This window comes from Anomaloglossus baeobatrachus, chromosome 5 (genome assembly GCF_048569485.1).
Source record: "Anomaloglossus baeobatrachus isolate aAnoBae1 chromosome 5, aAnoBae1.hap1, whole genome shotgun sequence".
In the NCBI taxonomy this organism is placed as follows: Eukaryota; Metazoa; Chordata; class Amphibia; order Anura; family Aromobatidae; genus Anomaloglossus; species Anomaloglossus baeobatrachus.
Genome location: NC_134357.1, coordinates 475,269,798 through 475,290,924, shown reverse-complemented (window position 1 = coordinate 475,290,924; position 21,127 = coordinate 475,269,798). Strand labels below are relative to the sequence as shown.

Genomic DNA, 21,127 nt, shown 5'->3' with positions numbered 1-21,127 from the left:
TGCAATGGCCAAGTCAATCACCAGATCTTAACCCAATTGAGCATGCATTTCACTTGCTCAAATCCAGACTTAAGACGGAAAGACCCACAAACAAGCAAGACCTGAAGGCTGCGGCTGTAAAGGCCTGGCAAAGCATTAAGAAGGAGGAAACCCAGCGTTTGGTGATGTCCATGGGTTCCAGACTTAAGGCAGTGATTGCCTCCAAAAGGATTCGCAACAAAATATTGAAAATAAAAATATTTTGTTTGGGTTTGGTTTATTTGTCCAATTACTTTTGACCTCCTGAAATGTGGAATGTTTGCAAAGAAATGTGTACAATTCCTACAATTTCTATCAGATATTTTTGTTCAAACCTTCAAATTAAACGTTACAATCTGCACTTGAATTCTGTTGTAGAGATTTCATTTCAAATCCAATGTGGTGGCATGCAGAGCCCAACTCGCGAAAATTGTGTCACTGTCCAAATATTTCTGGACCTAACTGTAGGTGGTCTCCTTGACTGGAGACTAGTGTTGAGCGGACCCGAACTTTAAAAATCCGGATCCGCGCGGTTTCAGAGTTCGATCCGGGTCTAACCCGACCCGGGTATCCAGCAGCACGATCCGGGTCTCTCTCTCTCTCTCCCTCTCACTCTCCCTCCCTCTCTCTGTCTCTCTCTCTGTCTCTCCCTCTCTCTCCCTCTCCCTCTCTCTTTCCCTCTCTCGCTCACTCTTTCCCTCTCTCTCCCCCTCTCTCCCTCCCTCTCTCCCTCTCTCTCTCTCACTCCCCCTCTCTCTCCCTCTCTTTCCCACTCTCCCTCCCTCTCTCCCTCTCTCCCTCTCTCCCACTCCCTTTCTCTCTCTCCCTCTCCCTTTCCCTCTCTCTCCTCTCTCCTTTCTCCCGTCCCGAATCCGCTCCCCATTGACTTATATAGGTCCGAACTCCGGATCGGATCCGGACTTATTGTTCAACCCGCGGCGGATCCGCCAGACCAGGATTATTAGAAGTCCGCTCAACTCTACTCCTGAGATAAAAGCCCCGGATCAGCAGTAATTGCCTCAGGTGATAGACTTGTCCATATATTCCACAGTCACTGCCGTCTGTAACAGCCACAGCTGCCACCACACGTTCTCCCAGGATCCTGTGCAGCGTGGATCTCATTTGCATATTAATGTGTGACAAAATATTACTTATTTTTTCCCTTGATTATTTTTTTCCAATTTAACTGCAACATTCATAGAATGCTTCACAAAACCTTTTAGAATTTACTGATAAAAAAAAAGAAAATCTCCCTAACTGCAAATATTCCCTCTTCCAGGACTATATATAGCGGTCAGGTCGGCCCTGAGTTTGTGCGCGCTTCGGCAGCACATATACTAAAATTAGAACGATACAGAGAAGATTAGCATGGCCCCTGCGCAAGGATGACACGCAAATTCGTGAAGCGTTCTATATTTTGACGCATTTCTCAACCCCAATTTTTTTTTACCCTCATTTACTGAGTTAACCGTTTCAGCCGCAGAGCGTTTTCTGTTTTTGCTGTTTTGTTTTTTGCTCCCCTTCTTCCGAGAGACGTAACTTTTTTATTTTTCAGTCAATCTTGCCATATGAGAGCTTGTTTTTTGCAGGACGAGTTGTACTTTTAAATGAAACCATAAGTTTTACCATATAGTGTACTGGAAAACAGCAAACAAAATTCCAAGTGTGGAAAAACTGCAAAAAAAGTGTGATCGCACAATAGTTTTTGGGATATTTTATTCACCGTGTTCACTATATGGTAAAACTGATGTGTGGGTGTGATGCCTGAGGTCGGTGCGAGTTTGTAGACACCAAACATGTATAGGTTTACTTGTATCTAAGGGGTTAAAAAATTCAAAAGCTTGTCCAATAAAAATGGTGTACGTTTTGCGCCATTTTCCGAAAACCATAGCATTCTCATTTTTTGGGATCTATGGCTCAGTGAGGGCTTATTTTTTTGCATCTCGAGCTGACATTTTTAATGATACCATTTTTGCGCAGATGCTACATTTTGATCGCCTGTTATTGCATTTTGCGTAAAACTTGCGGCGACAAAAAAACCCGTAATTTTAGCATTTGGAATTGTTTTTCCACTACGCCATTTACCAATCAGGTTGATTGATTTTATGTGTTGATAAATCGGGCATTTCTTAACGCGGCGATACCAAATATGTGTATATTTTTTTATTTTTTTAACCCTTTCATTTTCAATGGGGTGAAAGGGGGGTGATTTTAACTTTTAGGGTTTTTCTTATTTTTTAAAACTTTTTTTTTTATTTTACTAGTCCCCCTAGGGGGCTATATGGATCAACAATGCGATCGCTCTGCAAAACAAGGGGCAAATAACCCAAAACAGCTGTCTGTGGATGAATACCATGTTTTGGCATACAGTTAGGTCCAGAAATATTTGGACAGTGACACAAGTTTTGTTATTTTAGCTGTTTACAAAAACATGTTCAGAAATACAATTATATATATAATATGGGCTGAAAGTGCACACTCCCAGCTGCAATATGAGAGTTTTCACATCCAAATCGGAGAAAGGGTTTAGGAATCATAGCTCTGTAATGCATAGCCTCCTCTTTTTCAAGGGACCAAAAGTAATTGGACAAGGGACTCTAAGGGCTGCAATTAACTCTGAAGGCGTCTCCCTCGTTAACCTGTAATCAATGAAGTAGTTAAAAGGTCTGGGGTTGATTACAGGTGTGTGGTTTTGCATTTGGAAGCTGTTGCTGTGACCAGACAACATGCGGTCTAAGGAACTCTCAATTGAGGTGAAGTAGAACATCCTGAGGCTGAAAAAAAAGAAAAAATCCATCAGAGAGATAGCAGACATGCTTGGAGTAGCAAAATCAACAGTCAGGTACATTCTGAGAAAAAAGGAATTGACTGGTGAGCTTGGGAACTCAAAAAGGCCTGGGCGTCCACGGATGACAACAGTGGTGGATGATCGCCGCATAATTTCTTTGGTGATGAAGAACCCGTTCACAACATCAACTGAAGTCCAGAACACTCTCAGTGAAGTAGGTGTATCTGTCTCTAAGTCAACAGTAAAGAGAAGACTCCATGAAAGTAAATACAAAGGGTTCACATCTAGATGCAAACCATTCAGCAATTCCAAAAATAGACAGGCCAGAGTTAAATTTGCTGAAAAACACCTCATGAAGCCAGCTCAGTTCTGGAAAAGTATTCTATGGACAGATGAGACAAAGATCAGCCTGTACCAGAATGATGGGAAGAAAAAAGTTTGGAGAAGAAAGGGAACGGCACATGATCCAAGGCACACCACATCCTCTGTAAAACATGGTGGAGGCAACGTGATGGCATGGGCATGCATGGCTTTCAATGGCACTGGGTCACTTGTGTTTATTGATGACATAACAGCAGACAAGAGTAGCCGGATGAATTCTGAAGTGTACTGGGATATACTTTCAGCCCAGATTCAGCCAAATGCCGCAAAGTTGATCGGACGGCGCTTCATAGTACACATGGACAATGACCCCAAGCATACAGCCAAAGCTACCCAGGAGTTCATGAGTGCAAAAAAGTGGAACCTTCTGCAATGGCCAAGTCAATCACCAGATCTTAACCCAATTGAGCATGCATTTCACTTGCTCAAATCCAGACTTAAGACGGAAAGACCCACAAACAAGCAAGACCTGAAGGCTGCGGCTGTAAAGGCCTGGCAAAGCATTAAGAAGGAGGAAACCCAGCGTTTGGTGATGTCCATGGGTTCCAGACTTAAGGCAGTGATTGCCTCCAAAAGGATTCGCAACAAAATATTGAAAATAAAAATATTTTGTTTGGGTTTGGTTTATTTGTCCAATTACTTTTGACCTCCTGAAATGTGGAGTGTTTGTAAAGAAATGTGTACAATTCCTACAATTTCTATCAGATATTTTTGTTCAAACCTTCAAATTAAACGTTACAATCTGCACTTGAATTCTGTTGTAGAGATTTCATTTCAAATCCAATGTGGTGGCATGCAGAGCCCAACTCGCGAAAATTGTGTCACTGTCCAAATATTTCTGGACCTAACTGTAGGTGGTCTCCTTGACTGGAGACTAGTGTTGAGCGGACCCGAACTTTAAAAATCCGGATCCGCGCGGTTTCAGAGTCCGATCCGGGTCTAACCCGACCCGGGTATCCAGCAGCACGATCCGGGTCTCTCTCTCTCTCTCCCTCTCTCTGTCTCTCTCTCTGTCTCTCCCTCTCTCTCCCTCTCCCTCTCTCTTTCCCTCTCTCGCTCTCTCTTTCCCTCTCTCTCCCCCTCTCTCCCTCCCTCTCTCCCTCTCTCTCTCTCACTCCCCCTCTCTCTCCCTCTCTTTCCCACTCTCCCTCCCTCTCTCCCACTCCCTTTCTCTCTCTCCCTCTCCCTTTCAAATTCAAATTCAAATTCAAATATGCTTTATTGGCAGGACCAAAATACAATTAGTGTTGCCAAAGCAAGAGAAATACAGTAAGTGTGGTGGGAGGGGATCAGGGTTATGGGGAGTTGGGGGGCACAATTTGGGCTCTGACAGTCCATTTAGGGGTCTTAGGTTCCCCTCAGCTTATGACATGTGGTGACATATTGGGCGGCGATCTCCACCATTGATTCCTCTTCCCCCAGTAGGAAGCGGAGTTTCATGTCCTCATCCATGGATGGAAAGCCCGGGCTATGGGTGGTAAATTTCTGGAAGTGGGAGGCCCTCACTGCTGAGTATTTGTCACAGTGCAGCAGGAAGTGCGCCTCGTCCTCCAGAGCCCCCTGCTGGCACTGCTGGCACAGTCTGTTCTCCCGCGGCTTGTATGTCTGTCGGTGTCGCCCTTTCTTTCTCTCTCTCTTTCTCGCTCTCTCTTTCTCGCTCTCTCTTTCTCTCTCTTTCTCACTCACTCTCTTTCTCTCTTTCTCTCTCTCTATTTCTCGCTCTCTCTCTTGCTCTCTCTCTCTTCCTCTTTCTTTCTCGCTCTCTCTCTTGCTCTCTTTCGCTCTCTTTCTTTCTCTCTTTCTCGCTCTCTCTCTTTCTCTCTCTCTTTCTCTCTCTCTCTTTCTCTCTGTCTTCCTCTCTTTCTCGCTCTCTCTTTCTCTCTCTCTCTTTCTCGCTCTCTTTTTCTCTCTCTCTTTCTCGCTCGCTCTCTCTCTCACTCTCTCTCTCTTTCTCTTTTTTTTCTCTCTCTCTTTCTCGCACACTCTCTCTTTTTCTCTCTCTCTTTCTCACTCTCTTTCTCTCTCTTTCTCGCTCTCTCGCTCTCTCTTTCTCTCTCTCTTTCTTTCTCGCTCTCTCTTTCTCTCTCTTTCTCTTTCTTTCTCTCTCTTTCTCTCTTTCACGCTCTCTCTTTCTCTCTCCCTTATCTCTCTCTTTATCTCTTTCTTTCTCTCTCTTTCGTTCTCTCTGTTCCTCTCTTTCTCTCTCTCTCTCTCGCTCTCTCTTTCTCTCTCTCTATATCTCTCTCTCTTTATCTCTTTCTTTCTCTCTCTTTCGTTCTCTCTAGTCCTCTCCCTCTTTCTCTCTCTCTCTTTCTCTCTCTCTTTCTCGCTCTCTCTTTCTCTCTCTCTTTATATCTCTCTCTTTATCTCTTTCTCTCTCTTTCGTTCTCTCTATTCCTCTCCCTCTTTCTCTCCCTCTTTCTCTCTCTCTCTTTCTCTCTCTCTTTCTCTCTCTCTCTTTCGCTCTCTCTTTCTCTCTCCCTTATCTCTCTCTCTTTGTCTCTTTCTTTCTCTCTCTTTCGTTCTCTCTGTTCCTCTCTTTCTCTCTCTCTTTCTCGCTTTCTCTTTCTCTCTCTCTTTATCTCTCTCTTTATCTCTTTCTCTCTCTCTTTCGTTCTCGCTATTCCTCTCTCTCTCTTTCTCTCTCTCTTTCTCGCTTTCTCTTTCTCATTCTCTTTAGCTCTTTCTTTCTGTCTCTTTCGTTCTCTCTATTCCTCTCTTTCTCTCTCTCTTTCCCTCTCTCTCTTTCTCGCTCTCTCTCTCTTTCTCTTTCTCTCTTTCTCTCTCTCGCTCTCTCTCTCTTTCTCTCTCTTTCTCTTTTTCTCTCTCTTTCTCGCTCTCTCTTTCTTTCTCTCTCTTCCTCTCGCTCGCTCTCTTTCGCTCTCTTTCTTTCTCTCTTTCTCTATCTCTCTCTCTTTCTCTCTTTCTTTCTCTCTGTATTCCTCTCTCTTTCTCGCTCTCTCTTTCTCTCTCTCTTTCTCTCTCTCTCTCTTTCTCTCTCTTTCTCTTTCTCTCTCTTTCTCTCTCTCTTTCTCACTCTTTCTTTCTCTCTCTCTTTCTCGCTCTCTCTTTCTCGCTCTCTCTTTCTCGCTCTCTCTTTCTCTCTCTCTTTCTCACTCACTCTCTTTCTCTCTTTCTCTCTCTCTCTTTCTCGCTCTCTCTCTTGCTCTCTCTCTCTTCCTCTTTCTTTCTCGCTCTCTCTCTTGCTCTCTTTCGCTCTCTTTCTTTCTCTCTTTCTCGCTCTCTCTCTTTCTCTCTCTCTTTCTCTCTCTCTCTTTCTCTCTGTCTTCCTCTCTTTCTCGCTCTCTCTTTCTCTCTCTCTCTTTCTCGCTCTCTTTTTCTCTCTCTCTTTCTCGCTCGCTCTCTCTCTCACTCTCTCTCTCTTTCTCTTTTTTTCTCTCTCTCTTTCTCGCACACTCTTTCTCTCTTTTTCTCTCTCTCTTTCTCACTCTCTTTCTCTCTCTTTCTCGCTCTCTCGCTCTCTCTTTCTCTCTCTCTTTCTTTCTCGCTCTCTCTCTCTCTCTTTCTCTCTTTCTCTCTCTTCCTCTCTCTCGCTCTCTTTCGCTCTCTTTCTTTCTCTCTTTCTCTCTCTCTCTCTCTTTCTCTCTTTCTTTCTCTCTGTATTCCTCTCTCTTTCTCGCTCTCTCTTTCTCTCTCTCTTTCTCTCTCTCTCTCTTTCTCTCTCTTTCTCTTTCTCTCTCTTTCTCTCTCTCTCTTTCTCACTCTTTCTTTCTCTCTCTCTTTCTCGCTCTCTCTTTCTCGCTCTCTCTTTTTCTCTCTCTTTCTCACTCACTCTCTTTCTCTCTTTCTCTCTCTCTCTTTCTCGCTCTCTCTTGCTCTCTCTCTCTTCCTCTTTCTTTCTCGCTCTCTCTCTTGCTCTCTTTCGCTCTCTTTCTTTCTCTCTTTCTCGCTCTCTCTTTCTCTCTCTCTTTCTCTCTCTCTCTTTCTCTCTGTCTTCCTCTCTTTCTCGCTCTCTCTTTCTCTCTCTCTTTCTCGCTCTCTTTTTCTCTCTCTCTTTCTCGCTCACTCTCTCTCTCACTCTCTCTCTCTTTCTCTTTTTTTCTCTCTCTCTTTCTCGCACACTCTTTCTCTCTTTTTCTCTCTCTCTTTCTCACTCTCTTTCTCTCTCTTTCTAGCTCTCTCGCTCTCTCTTTCTCTCTCTCTTTCTTTCTCGCTCTCTCTTTCTCTCTCTTTCTCTTTCTTTCTCTCTCTTTCTCTCTTTCACGCTCTCTCTTTCTCTCTCCCTTATCTCTCTCTTTATCTCTTTCTTTCTCTCTCTTTCGTTCTCTCTATTCCTCTCCCTCTTTCTCTCTCTTTCTCTCTCTCTTTCTCGCTCTCTCTTTCTCTCTCTCTTTATCTCTCTCTCTTTATCTCTTTCTCTCTCTTTCGTTCTCTCTATTCCTCTCCCTCTTTCTCTCCCTCTTTCTCTCTCTCTCTTTCTCTCTCTCTTTCTCTCTCTCTCTTTCGCTCTCTCTTTCTCTCTCCCTTATCTCTCTCTCTTTGTCTCTTTCTTTCTCTCTCTTTCGTTCTCTCTGTTCCTCTCTTTCTCTCTCTCTTTCTCGCTTTCTCTTTATCTCTCTCTTTATCTCTCTCTTTATCTCTTTCTCTCTCTCTCTTTCGTTCTCGCTATTCCTCTCTCTCTCTTTCTCTCTCTCTTTCTCGCTTTCTCATTCTCTTTAGCTCTTTCTTTCTGTCTCTTTCGTTCTCTCTATTCCTCTCTTTCTCTCTCTCTTTCCCTCTCTCTCTTTCTCGCTCTCTCTCTCTTTCTCTTTCTCTCTTTCTCTCTCTCGCTCTCTCTCTCTCTTTCTCTCTCTTTCTCTTTTTCTCTCTCTCTCTTTCTCGCTCTCTCTTTCTTTCTCTCTCTTCCTCTCTCTCGCTCTCTTTCGCTCTCTTTCTTTCTCTCTTTCTCTCTCTCTCTCTTTCTCTCTTTCTCTCTGTATTCCTCTCTCTTTCTCGCTCTCTCTTTCTCTCTCTCTTTCTCTCTCTTTCTCTCTCTTTCTCGCTCTCTCTTTCTTTCTCTCTCTTCCTCTCTCTCGCTCTCTTTCGCTCTCTTTCTTTCTCTCTTTCTCTCTCTCTCTCTTTCTCTCTTTCTTTCTCTCTGTATTCCTCTCTCTTTCTCGCTCTCTCTTTCTCTCTCTCTTTCTCTCTCTCTCTCTTTCTCTCTCTTTCTCTTTCTCTCTCTTTCTCTCTCTCTTTCTCACTCTTTCTTTCTCTCTCTCTTTCTCGCTCTCTCTTTCTCGCTCTCTCTTTCTCGCTCTCTCTTTCTCTCTCTCTTTCTCACTCACTCTCTTTCTCTCTCTCTCTTTCTCGCTCTCTCTCTTGCTCTCTCTCTCTTCCTCTTTCTTTCTCGCTCTCTCTCTTGCTCTCTTTCGCTCTCTTTCTTTCTCTCTTTCTCACTCTCTCTCTTTCTCTCTCTCTTTCTCTCTCTCTCTTTCTCTCTGTCTTCCTCTCTTTCTCGCTCTCTCTTTCTCTCTCTCTCTCTTCCCTCTCTCTCCTCTCTCCTTTCTCCCGTCCCGAATCCGCTCCCCATTGACTTATATAGGTCCGAACTCCGGATCGGATCCGGACTTATTGTTCAACCCGCGGCGGATCCGCCAGACCAGGATTATTAGGAGTCCGCTCAACTCTACTCCTGAGGTAAAAGCCCCGGATCAGCAGTAATTGCCTCAGGTGATAGACTTGTCCATATATTCCACAGTCACTGCCGTCTGTAACAGCCACAGCTGCCACCACACGTTCTCCCAGGATCCTGTGCAGCGTGGATCTCATTTGCATATTAATGTGTGACAAAATATTACTTATTTTTTCACTTGATTATTTTTTTCCAATTTAACTGCAACATTCATAGAATGCTTCACAAAACCTTTTAGAATTTACTGATAAAAAAAAAGAAAATCTCCCTAACTGCAAATATTCCCTCTTCCAGGACTATATATAGCGGTCAGGTCGGCCCTGAGTTTGTGCGCGCTTCGGCAGCACATATACTAAAATTAGAACGATACAGAGAAGATTAGCATGGCCCCTGCGCAAGGATGACACGCAAATTCGTGAAGCGTTCCATATTTTGACGCATTTCTCAACCCCAATTTTTTTTGACCCTCATTTACTGAGTTAACCGTTTCAGCCGCAGAGCGTTTTCTGTTTTTGCTGTTTTGTTTTTTGCTCCCCTTCTTCCGAGAGACGTAACTTTTTTATTTTTCAGTCAATCTTGCCATATGAGAGCTTGTTTTTTGCAGGACGAGTTGTACTTTTAAATGAAACCATAAGTTTTACCATATAGTGTACTGGAAAACAGCAAACAAAATTCCAAGTGTGGAAAAACTGCAAAAAAAGTGTGATCGCACAATAGTTTTTGGGATATTTTATTCACCGTGTTCACTATATGGTAAAACTGATGTGTGGGTGTGATGCCTGAGGTCGGTGCGAGTTTGTAGACACCAAACATGTATAGGTTTACTTGTATCTAAGGGGTTAAAAAAATTCAAAAGCTTGTCCAATAAAAGTGGTGTACGTTTTGCGCCATTTTCCGAAAACCATAGCATTCTCATTTTTTGGGATCTATGGCTCAGTGAGGGCTTATTTTTTTGCATCTCGAGCTGACATTTTTAATGATACCATTTTTGCGCAGATGCTACATTTTGATCGCCTGTTATTGCATTTTGCGTAAAACTTGCGGCGACAAAAAACCCCGTAATTTTAGCATTTGGAATTGTTTTTCCACTACGCCATTTACCAATCAGGTTGATTGATTTTATGTGTTGATAAATCGGGCATTTCTTAACGCGGCGATACCAAATATGTGTATATTTTTTAAACCCTTTCATTTTCAATGGGGTGAAAGGGGGGTGATTTTAACTTTTAGGGTTTTTCTTATTTATTAAAACTTTTTTTTTATTTTACTAGTCCCCCTAGGGGGCTATATGGATCAACAATGCGATCGCTCTGCAAAACAAGGGGCAAATAACCCAAAACAGCTGTCTGTGGATGGATACCATGTTTTGGCATAGGTGGTCTCCTTGACTGGAGACTAGTGTTGAGCGGACCCGAACTTTAAAAATCCGGATCCGCGCGGTTTCAGAGTCCGATCCGGGTCTAACCCGGACCCGGGTATCCAGCAGCACGATCCGGGTCTCTCTCTCTCTCTCTCTCCCTCTCACTGTCTCTCTCTCTGTCTCTCTCTCTCTCCCTCTCACTCTCTCTCTCTGTCTCTCCCTCTCTCTCCCTCTCACTCTCTCTCCCTCTCTCTGTCTCTCTCTCTGTCTCTCCCTCTCTCTCACTCCCCCTCTCTCTCCCTCTCTTTCCCACTCTCCCTACCTCTCTCCCACTCCCTTTCCCTTTCTCTCTCTCCCTCTCCCTCTCCCTCTCCCTCTCCCTCTCCCTTTCCCTTTCCCTCTCTCTCCTCTCTCCTTTGTCCCGTCCCGTCCCGGATCCGCTCCCCATTGACTTATATAGGTCCGAACTCCGGATCAGATCCGGACTTATTGTTCAACCTGCGGCGGATCCGCCAGACCAGGATTATTAGAAGTCCGCTCAACTCTACTCCTGAGGTAAAAGCCCCGGATCAGCAGTAATTGCCTCAGGTGATAGACTTGCCCATATATTCCACAGTCACTGCCGTCTGTAACAGCCACAGCTGCCACCACACATTCTCCCAGGATCCTGTGCAGCGTGGATCTCATTTGCATATTAATGTGTGACAAAATATTACTTATTTTTTCCCTTGATTATTTTTTTGCAATTTAACTGCAACATTCATAGAATGCTTCACAAAACCTTTTAGAATTTACTGATATAAAAAAGAAAATCTCCCTAACTGCAAATATTCCCTCTTCCAGGACTATATATAGCGGTCAGGTCGGCCCTGAGTTTGTGCTTGTTTCGGCAGCACATATGCTAAAATTGGAACGATACAGAGAAGATTAGCATGGCCCCTGCGCAAGGATGACACGCAAATTCGTGAAGCGTTCCATATTTTGACGCATTTCTCAACCCCAATTTTTTTTTACCCTCATTTACTGAGTTAGGCTGGTTTCACACTACGTCTTTTTAACATCCGTTGAAAACGTTATTTTAGCGGAAGTACGGATCCAGTGCAAATGCGTTTTCATTTCAATGCATTTGCAATGGACTCGCGTTAACATCCGTTCACCTGCGTTTGCGTGCGTTATAGTGAGGATCCGGTGACTTGCAGTTTTTTAACATGTTTCAAAAACGCTACATGTAGCGTTTTTGAGCTGCGTCAAAATACTGCAAGTCACCGGATCCTGACTAAACAGCACGCGAACGCAGGTGAACGCTGGCGTGCTGATAGACAGGATCCTGCTTTTGTACTGAGCATGCCCAGAAAGTACTGAGCGTGCCCAGAACCAGTCTCACGTGATCTGTCTCTCTCTCCTCCTCCCTCCCTCACCCTCTCTCTCTCTATCTATGTCTTTCCCCCTTCCTCCCCTTCCTCTCCTCCCTCCTGAGAGCTGCGGACACTGGTAACCAAGGTAAATATCGCGTAACCACTTCTCTTAGTTACCCGATGTTTACGTTGGTTACGTGTGCAGGCAGCCCTGCTCCTAGCAGCTGCAGACACTCGTAACCAAGATAAATATCGGGTATCCAAGGCCGATGTTTACCTTGGTTACCAGTGTCTGCAGCTGTCAGAAGCCTCCTCCCAGTCTAGTTCCCCTCACTCCCGAACACATGACTCCAATGCCTGCCCCTAAACATCCAGTGCAGGATCCTGCAAAATAACAGATGCGTTTGCATACGTTATTTGCTGTAAAAGCAGGATCCGTACTTCCGCTAAAATAACGTTTTCAACGGATGTTAAAAAGACGTAGTGTGAAACCAGCCTTAACTGTTTCAGCCGCAGAGCGTTTTCTGTTTTTGCTGTTTTGTTTTTTGCTCCCCTTCTTCCGAGAGACGTAACTTTTTTATTTTTCAGTCAATCTTGCCATATGAGAGCTTGTTTTTTGCAGGACGAGTTGTACTTTTAAATGAAACCATAAGTTTTACCATATAGTGTACTGGAAAACAGCAAACAAAATTCCAAGTGTGGAAAAACTGCAAAAAAAGTGTGATCGCACAATAGTTTTTGGGATATTTTATTCACCGTGTTCACTATATGGTAAAACTGATGTGTGGGTGTGATGCCTGAGGTCGGTGCGAGTTTGTAGACACCAAACATGTATAGGTTTACTTGTATCTAAGGGGTTAAAAAAAATTCAAAAGCTTATCCAATAAAAGTGGTGTACGTTTTGCGCCATTTTCCGAAAACCATAGCATTCTCATTTTTTGGGATCTACGGCTCAGTGAGGGCTTATTTTTTTGCATCTCGAGCTGACATTTTTAATGATACCATTTTTGCGCAGATGCTACATTTTGATCGCCTGTTATTGCATTTTGCGTAAAACTTGCGGCGACAAAAAAACGTAATTTTGGACTTTGGAATTGTTTTCCACTACGCCATTTACTAATCAGGGTAATTGATTTTATATGTTGATAAATCGGGCATTTCTGAACGCGGCGATACCAAATATGTGTATATTTTTTATTTTTTTAACCCTTTCATTTTCAATGGGGTGAAAGGGGGGTGATTTTAACTTTTAGGTTTTTTTTCTTATTTTTTAAAACTTTTTTTTTTATTTTACTAGTCCCCCTAGGGGGCTATATGGATCAACAATGCGATCGCTCTGCAAAACAAGGGGCAAATAACCCAAAACAGCTGTCTGTGGATGGATACCATGTTTTGGCATAGGTGGTTGCCTTGACTGGAGACTGCCCTTCCCGTGGTTGTTCCTTCCCGGTGAAAGACCTGGCTAGTTTCCTGCCAGCGTTGATAAACATGTGATGGTGTCTTCGAGGCTTCCTTATTTTGCATATTTCCCAGGGGGATTGCTCTAGAATCACTGCATTGAGAAACACGTTGTTACATCTCGTGGCTCCCCTGTTGCATGGAATGGATCCCGGCCGTCTCCAGGCACTTCGGGTCGGCCGCTGGTTCTGCTGCTCAGCAGAGATGCCGTTCACGGCGCTTGCATGATGCGCAGCGTTTTGCTGGTTCTGAGATCAGGGTCATGAGTGTGATCCCTGCACATTGCCGGACGGGCCATTCTAGTGCTGAGATTAAATCCCAAAAGCAGTCTACTGAGCATGTCTGTGACGTGGCGGCACCTGATTGGTGGTGTGATGTCAGGGAGACTGCTGACGTGGCACCACCGGATTGGTATGACGTCAGCCAGTCTGCTGATGTGGAGTCATCGGATTGGGCCATGGGTGATGTCACAGTAGACTGGGTGTTGTGTTTGGGGCGGAGCTAAGTTGATATAAGTATGACGCCCTGGACTAGTCAGGTCGTTCCAGGTAGTCCAAAGCACACACACCCCCTCCCCTTAGTAAGGTGACAGCAGCCAAACTACAAAACCCTTGTCACCAACCTCCGGGTTTGATGTTCACACCAGGGGGGCGGAGTCAGGTGGTTGGCTCCGCCCACCGAGGAGTTCACAGGCCCGGAGGCGGGAAAACAAAGTAGTGAGAGTTGACTCTTGACAGAGGAGTGAGGGAAGTAAGTTCAAGGGCAGACCTGTGCTCAAGCCTGCCAAAATTCTACACCAGGTGTCTGGGTTGGAGCCCAGTCACCTCTGGAAAGGAGGCAGACGGTGGTGGCCGTCTGCAGGAGCTGGGATTACAGCTGGTGGAACCGTAGGGACCGGGGACGGGCGGTGGCCCGCCAGTACCGAACCGGGGAACCGATTGGAAACCGGAACAGCAGGAGGGGTCCTCAGACCCAGTACGAGGCCCAGAAACTACCGGGCTGAGTCAAGTCAACTGATTGAGGACTGGACTTTAGGACCTTTCCCACATAAGACCCGACTGAAGACAACAGCCCAACCATAGGGGTAAAGCCAACGCCCAGGCCAGCGTCTGCGGGCAAAGAGGGCTCTCCCGACGCATAACAAGCCAGGGAGCGGACTACCGTTGCTCAGGCATAGGAGTGGTGATTTCTACACAAGTGAGGTGCAGGAGAAAGGCGGAAACCACCAACCTGTTAAGGGGAAACTGCAGCCGGCTGCGGGCACCATTCACCATCTTGTTTGGTTTAGCAGAGACTCCAGCGTGTTTATCATAGTGAGTACACCAGTGCCTTCGGGCCGCGCACCACGCCGCACCGCACCGACACCCCAGCACGCATCCATCCCCTCGCCTCAGCACCTCCCTCGGGCCCCCGGGACCATCATCCCCCCTACCCAGGGGGTCAACACCAAGCTGCGCAACACCGTTCCCGGGAGCCTAGTCAACGGCAGTGGTGGTGTCCATCCATTCACCACAACCCATGGGTGGTGTCACAAACTTAAATATCCTACAAACCACCGTGGCTCCGGCCGTGGACCTACCACCAAAGTCCCAACGTGTAGCGCCAAGCCCCTTTCGGAGCGACGTGACCCCCGGGTCCGTGGAGAGCTCGAGCCACCCACCGACGAGCACGGATCCGAGCGGCTCGGCAGTCGGCCGAACCCTGGGGCGGTACACATCGACTCTTCTGGAGTCACGAACAGGATTGAACCCATCCACTTACCTGTGGAAGTGCGCCTTGAAGTTATCGTCAGCGGAGTCCCCATTGAAACATTGCAGAATCCGCCATCTTGTCACTTTCCTGTGGCGTGAGGTTTCCCGCCCAAGCCGTCTTCTCCAAGCAAAAGGGCGCGAAAGTTAAGCCCCGCCCCTGAGAGCAGAGTGGTGCAGAAGGCAAGCGGAGTGCCGGAAAAGACCAAGGGGGGACAGAGGGAAGATGTCCGTACCTGCCGGAGATGGCGGAGGGGAGTCAGCTGCGGGAGTGGCGGCGCCACAAGGCGGGAACGTAGCGGCCCTCGCTACGGTCGCAAGAGCGGGAAAGGCCACGGGTCCAGCGGTCGCCCAGGTAATGCCGATCTCCTTGCCCTATGTGCCTAGTGCTACCTGGCTACCCCAGTACGATGGGAAGCCTGATGCCTTGCAGGTGTTCCGGAAAAAGATTAACACAATCCTTGAATTGTATGCCATGACTGGCAGACAGCATGCGACGGTAGTACTAGGGCAGCTGACCGGCGCGGCCGAGCAGGAGACGGAGACCTGGGCAGACGCGGACCGGGCCTCAGTGACCACTATCTTTGAGAAACTCCAGACCGCCTTTGAAACCCGCACCGAGGCTGAGTTGCGGATGCAGTTCTACCAATGTCGGCAACAACCCGCGAACAATATAAGAGACTATGCTTTGCGCCTGCAGACAGCCCTCCGGACGCTGAGGCGGGTGGACACCATCAGTGAGGCTGACAGCAACAAAATGCTAGTGGAGCAGTTCCTGCAGGGACTGGGGTCTGCCGAAGATCGCAAACAGCTGCGGTTATGGACTTTTGAGCACGCCGACCTAGACTTTACAGTACTAAAGGAGCGGGCCATCAAGGCCCTGCAAGCACCAACCATTGGCACTCCTGATGCGACCCCTTGGCCGGTCGAAACCGCTCCCGTCTCGGTAGGTCCCTTCTCTTGGCTCTTCCGGCCCCTGCCGCACCCGTCGGGATGATGGAAGCGCTGGCCTCGCAGTTCCGACGTATGAACGAAGACCTCACCTGGATCCTCACCGCGCTCCTGCTACCGACGAGAGCCAAGCCCCAAGAGAAGATCCAGCTCGCTGACAGTCCGAAGGATGTCCCTTGGATGCAGCAGAGGAAGAACAATGACCCGCGGTATGGGCCACCTGTTTACTACAAGTGCAACAAGCCTGGCCATTACTCTAGGCGATGTCCGTTAAACGAGCAACCCCTGAGGCCAAGGGCCAATCCTCAGGAGTAGATCCTCACGGCCCGACTGATTGGCGAGACTGGTACATTGGAGGTCGCCCCATCATCTCCCTGGCAGTGGATGGCGTCCCGACCATGGCCCTGTTGTACACCGGATCGCAGGTAACGACTATGCGTTATTCATTGTAACAGCGATGCTAGGCTGATAGTGAACTTGCCCCTCCCCATGATAGCATGACCATTATTGCGGCCAATGAGTTCCCTATGACACAAGTGGGATTCAAAGAGGTGACCCTGACTGTGGGACGGACCCAGCTGAATTGCCAATGGATGATTGTGGTGCTGAATGAGCCCAGTGACTGTAACCCAAAAGTGGTCCTAGGGACCAACGTGATTGAGCACTGTATGGGAGAAGTGTTGAGCCTGTTGCAGCAGCTGTCTGCCACTGCAGGAGGGGGTCGGCAGAGGGCACTATAGCATGAGATCCGGGCCCTCCTGCATCGGCAGCAAGTGAACCTGACGGGTGGAGAGATTGGTGGCGTGCGGGTGATGGACACAGCCCCTTTAGTGGTCCCGCCAAGGAGCAAGATGATGATTTGGTGCAGGGCAGCAGTAGGCCCCCAGGGATGAGATTACCCGGCGTTGGTGGAACCCTTGCCTTCAGAGCACTGGCCCACAGTAATAGCAGCCAGGGGGGTGATTGACGTCAAGAAGGGGAGAGTGCCTGTGAGAGTGCTGAATTGCGGGGAGGAAGAGGTTAGGCTCCCCCGCTACGCCACCATAGCTAAACTGTTCATTATAGACGCCCACTCCATCCATGAAACCACCCCCACTACCCTTGCACCCAACAGGAACAGTGACACCCCATCCACGCAGGTAGAGGAGTGGTGCCGAAAGTTACATGTCGGCACTGAGTCTACCCCACTACACCACAAAGACGGGGTATACAGGGTGGTACAGGAATATGGGCAGGTTTTCAGCAAGAACCCGCTAGACTTCAGGAGGATTAAGGGGGTTCGACATCATATCCCCACCGGCACAAATCCACCCATTAACAAAGGTATAGGCCGATCCCACCAGCACACTATCAATGCACCAAAGACATGTTGAGGAACATGAAGGAGGCAGGGGTCATCCGGGATAGTTGTAGTCCCTGGGCAGCTCCATTGGTGCTAGTAAAGAAGAAGGATTGCACCATGAGGATGTGTGTGGATTACGGGAAGATCAATTAGATAACGCATAAAGATGCCTACCCTCTCCCCCGCATTGAAGAGTCGCTGGCTGCATTAAAAACTGCTAATTATTTCTCTACCCTTGACCTTACCAGTGGATACTGGCAGGTGGCGGTTGTGTCGCGGGCGGGGAGGAGGGTGTCAGCACACCACGCTCACCCCCTTCTGCTCGGGTCCGGCGGCTGCTGCTCAGTGGTGGCTCGAGCGGTGGGCCGGATCCCGGGGGTTTCTCGAGCGGCACTCCTCGCCCGTGAGTGAAAGGGGGTTGTTGGGTGTGGGGATGATTATTGTCCGTGACGCCACCCACGGTTGTGGTGATTTCACCACCGCTGCTCTATACGGGGCTCCCGGGGATGGTGATGCGGAGCAGCCAGGTGTTGTGTTGCCCCTCCGTGGGTAGGGGTTGGTGATCCCGGGGCCCTGGTGATGGTTTGTGGGGGTGCAGGGCCTGGTGGGCGCAGGGACGCGGGGGCAGCGCTGTGCCTTGCGGCACTGTGGTACTCACTCAGCCTGAGACGTGACACAGTTTTTACGGTAAACCAAACGGCTGGATAGACGGTCCCACGGACGGCTGCACTTGCTCTCCCAGTAGGTGACGGTGATGTCCCTTTTCCTTGCACCTTGATGTACTTGTTGGTTGCGATGGGTCCCCACCGGTAACCCGCTCCCCGGCTTCAAGCTGGACCGGGGGAGCTCTACTCTTTGCCCGCAGGCGCTGGCCCTAAGAAACTGGTGCCTTGGCGGTGGCGGTGTCTCTTCTATACTGGCTGGGCTGTTGCCTTCAATCGGGACTTGGTTGTTGGGGGATCTACGTCCCCTTCACTGACGGATTCGGCAAATTTGGCGACTCCTAGCCTTGCCGGGGTCCGAGAGGCCCCTGCCCTGGTGCTGACTGTCCTTCGGAACACTGCTCCAGACCGCCGGGCACACAGCCAACGGGGTCCTTCCAGGAACTTCCGAACGGTCCCCCTCCAGACAGTCACCGCCGTTGCTGACCTTGCTGACCTGGTCCTACACAAAGCTGGACCCTTCAGGCTTTCCTTCTTTCTTGTCACCTCACTTGCTTTCCTCCTTTTCTACTTTTCTTCCTTCACTTTCACTTAGCTGTTTACTTTAGCCCTGTCTGGGCTACTCCTCCACTCCTTCCACTTCCTCCTCCCTGACTAGACTCTTGTCCTGCCTGGACTCAACTGCCTGGTTTCTCCCGCCTCCAGAGCTGTGTCCTCCTCGGTGGGCGGAGCCAACCGCCTGGCCCACCCCCTGGTGTGAATCATCAGCCTCTGGAGGAAGGCAACAAGGATTTTTGGTTAGCTGTGGTGTTCCTACCTGGGATGTAAGGTGTGGTGGTGTGTGACCTGTGTCCCCTGGCTTGCCCAGGGCGACACAGTTGCACAGGAAGATCGGGAGAAGACCGCATTTGCTACCCCTATGGGGCTCTGCGAGTTCAACAGTATGCCGTTCGGGCTGTGCAATGCCCCCGGGACCTTCCAATGGCTTATTGAGTGCAGCTTGGGGCATCTCAACTTAGAGACTGTGATATTATATTTGGATGACGTGATCGTGTATTCCAAGACATACGAGGCCCATCTGGAGCATCTGGCAGAAGTGTTCAAGGCCCTCTCCAAGTACGGGATGAAGCTGAAGCCCTCCAAGTGCCACCTGCTGAAGCCCAAGGTGCAGTACTTCGGGCACGTAGTGAGCGCAGAAGGTGTAGTCCCGGACCCTGAAAAGGTTGCTGCTATCCAGAGCTGGCCATGACCGACCACGGTGAGGGAGGTGATGCAGTTCCTGGGCCTGGTGGGCTACTACCACCGTTTCATCAAGGGGTACACGAAGATGGATGGCCGCGCCCATGCAAGACCTCCTCATGGGACAGACCAAGAACGGGAGAGCCCCTGGGCCCCCGTTTGTCTGGGGCGACAAGCACGAGGAGTCTTTTCACCAGATAAAGTCAGCCCTGACAGGGGAAGAAATCTTGGCCTACCCCGATTACGGCCTCCCGTTCATCCTCTACACCGATGCCAGCAATGTGGGCCTGGGTGCGGTCCTGTCCCAGGTACAGTGAAAAATAGACAAGGCACTCCCAAAATGCTTTGCATGAAAATTTATTTATGTGCTTTATAACGTTTTCGGTCCTATTTGGACCTTCATCAGTAGCACATACGTAGTGAACAAGGTGTACATGGGCTGTCAGGCGCGGTATCCACCGCTGCATGGGGGCTGCCTTGTTCACTACGTATGTGCTACTGATGAAGGTCCAAATAGGACCGAAAACGTTATAAAGCACATAAATAAATTTTCATGCAAAGCATTTTGGGAGTGCCTTGTCTATTTTTCACTTTATGGCTTTGGAACCTAAAGTGCACCCCAATATCTTGTTGTCACACGGACAGGAGGTGCCATCCTTTTTTTCGTCTGTCCCAGGTACAGGACGGGAAGAAGAAAGTGATCGCCTACACTAGCAGAAAACTCCGGCCAACGGAAAGAAACCCCGAAAATTACAGCTCCTTCAAGCTTGAGTTCTTAGCCCTCGTGTGGGCAATAACCGAAAGGTTCAAGCATTACCTCGCGGCGGCGAAGTTCACTGCCTTCACGGACAACAATCCGTTGACACATCTGGATACGGCCAAGCTGGGTGTCCTGGAACAGCGGTGGATGGCTCGACTGTCCAATTACGATTTTACTATCAAGTATAGGGCTGGCTGCAAGAACACCAACGCGAATGCACTGTCTCGGATGCCGCACCTACCGATGAAGGGGTGGAGGAAGATGACCTTGAAGAAATTGAGCTACCCGCGTTCCATCGGCCAAAGGATGAGAAGCCCTGCGTTAACCAATAGCAGGTGAACCTTGATCCACTACCAAGCCAAGGGTGGCAAGAAGCCCAGGACCAAGAACCTGCAGTCCAACTGGTCAAAACCATGATTGCGCAGGGCTCTTCCAGGATGGACCCCGCAGCCCCCTCAGAAGCTCAGCGGTTGTGGAAGGAGAGAGACCGGCTGTATTTACATCAAGGGAAGCTGATCAACCCAAAAACCCATGAGAAGGTTCGCCAGCTGGTGGTCCCCCAGGCCAGCGTGCCCAAGGTCCTGCAGGCCTACCATGATGGCGCAGGGCACTTCGGTTGGAAAAAGCTGGAAATGTTGTTACAGGAGCGGTTTTACTGGAGTTAGATGCGGGAGTCTGTGGAGGCCTGGTGTCGAGAGTGTGGCCCCTATACACTGAGAAGGCGGGAACAGGCCAGCCAGAAGGCCCCTCTGCAGCCGATCATCACTCACCAGCCGCTGGAGTTGGTCGCCTTGGACCACGTCAAGCTCACGCCCAGCCAAAGCGGGTATACCTATGCCCTGACCATTGTGGACCACTGCTCAAGGTTCATGGTGGTTGTCCCCGTTAAAGACTTGACGGGCCGTACCACAGCTAGGGCCTTCCAGGCCTACTTTTGCCGACCGCATGGCTATCCGGAGAGGGTGCTCACGGACAAGGGCCCGGCCTTTGAAGCAGAGGTGTTCCAGGAGTTTTGCCACTTGTACGGGTGCAAGAAGATCCGAATCACGCCATACCATGCCCAAACTAATGGGATATGTGAGAAGATGAACCACCTGGTTCTGAACCTCCTCAAGACACTACTGTTGGAGGAAAGGAACCTATGGCCGGAAAAGCTACCTGACCTGGTGGACATGTACAATAACATACCCCGCAGTTCCACCAAGTGCACGCCTGCGTACCTGATGAGAGCCCGACCGGGAGGGCTGCCAGTGGATCTAGAAATGGACATAGAAGCGCCCGAAGCCCTTCCCTCCACTAACAACTGGGATGCCAAGCGACAGGCGCAGTACCGACGGATCCAAGAGTATGTGGAGCGGAATCTGCGCCAGAGCCGAGAAAAGCAAGAGCAGCGCTTCAACAAGCAAGCTCCGGCTACCCAGGGATGTGGTGCT

General features: G+C 48.6%; 3 non-coding genes across 3 annotated transcripts; all 3 read left to right on the top strand.

Annotated features, from left to right (window-relative positions):
- Positions 1 to 1,331: 1,331 nt before the first annotated feature.
- LOC142313558 (U6 spliceosomal RNA) lies at positions 1,332 to 1,438 on the top strand. Its single transcript, XR_012754552.1, has one exon. It is a non-coding gene; the product is annotated as a U6 spliceosomal RNA (small nuclear RNA).
- A 7,709-nt stretch (positions 1,439 to 9,147) lies between these two features.
- On the top strand, positions 9,148 to 9,254 carry LOC142313557 (U6 spliceosomal RNA). The gene has a single exon (XR_012754551.1). It is a non-coding gene; the product is annotated as a U6 spliceosomal RNA (small nuclear RNA).
- Positions 9,255 to 11,056: 1,802 nt separating this feature from the next.
- On the top strand, positions 11,057 to 11,163 carry LOC142313483 (U6 spliceosomal RNA). Its single transcript, XR_012754480.1, has one exon. It is a non-coding gene; the product is annotated as a U6 spliceosomal RNA (small nuclear RNA).
- Positions 11,164 to 21,127: the final 9,964 nt, after the last annotated feature.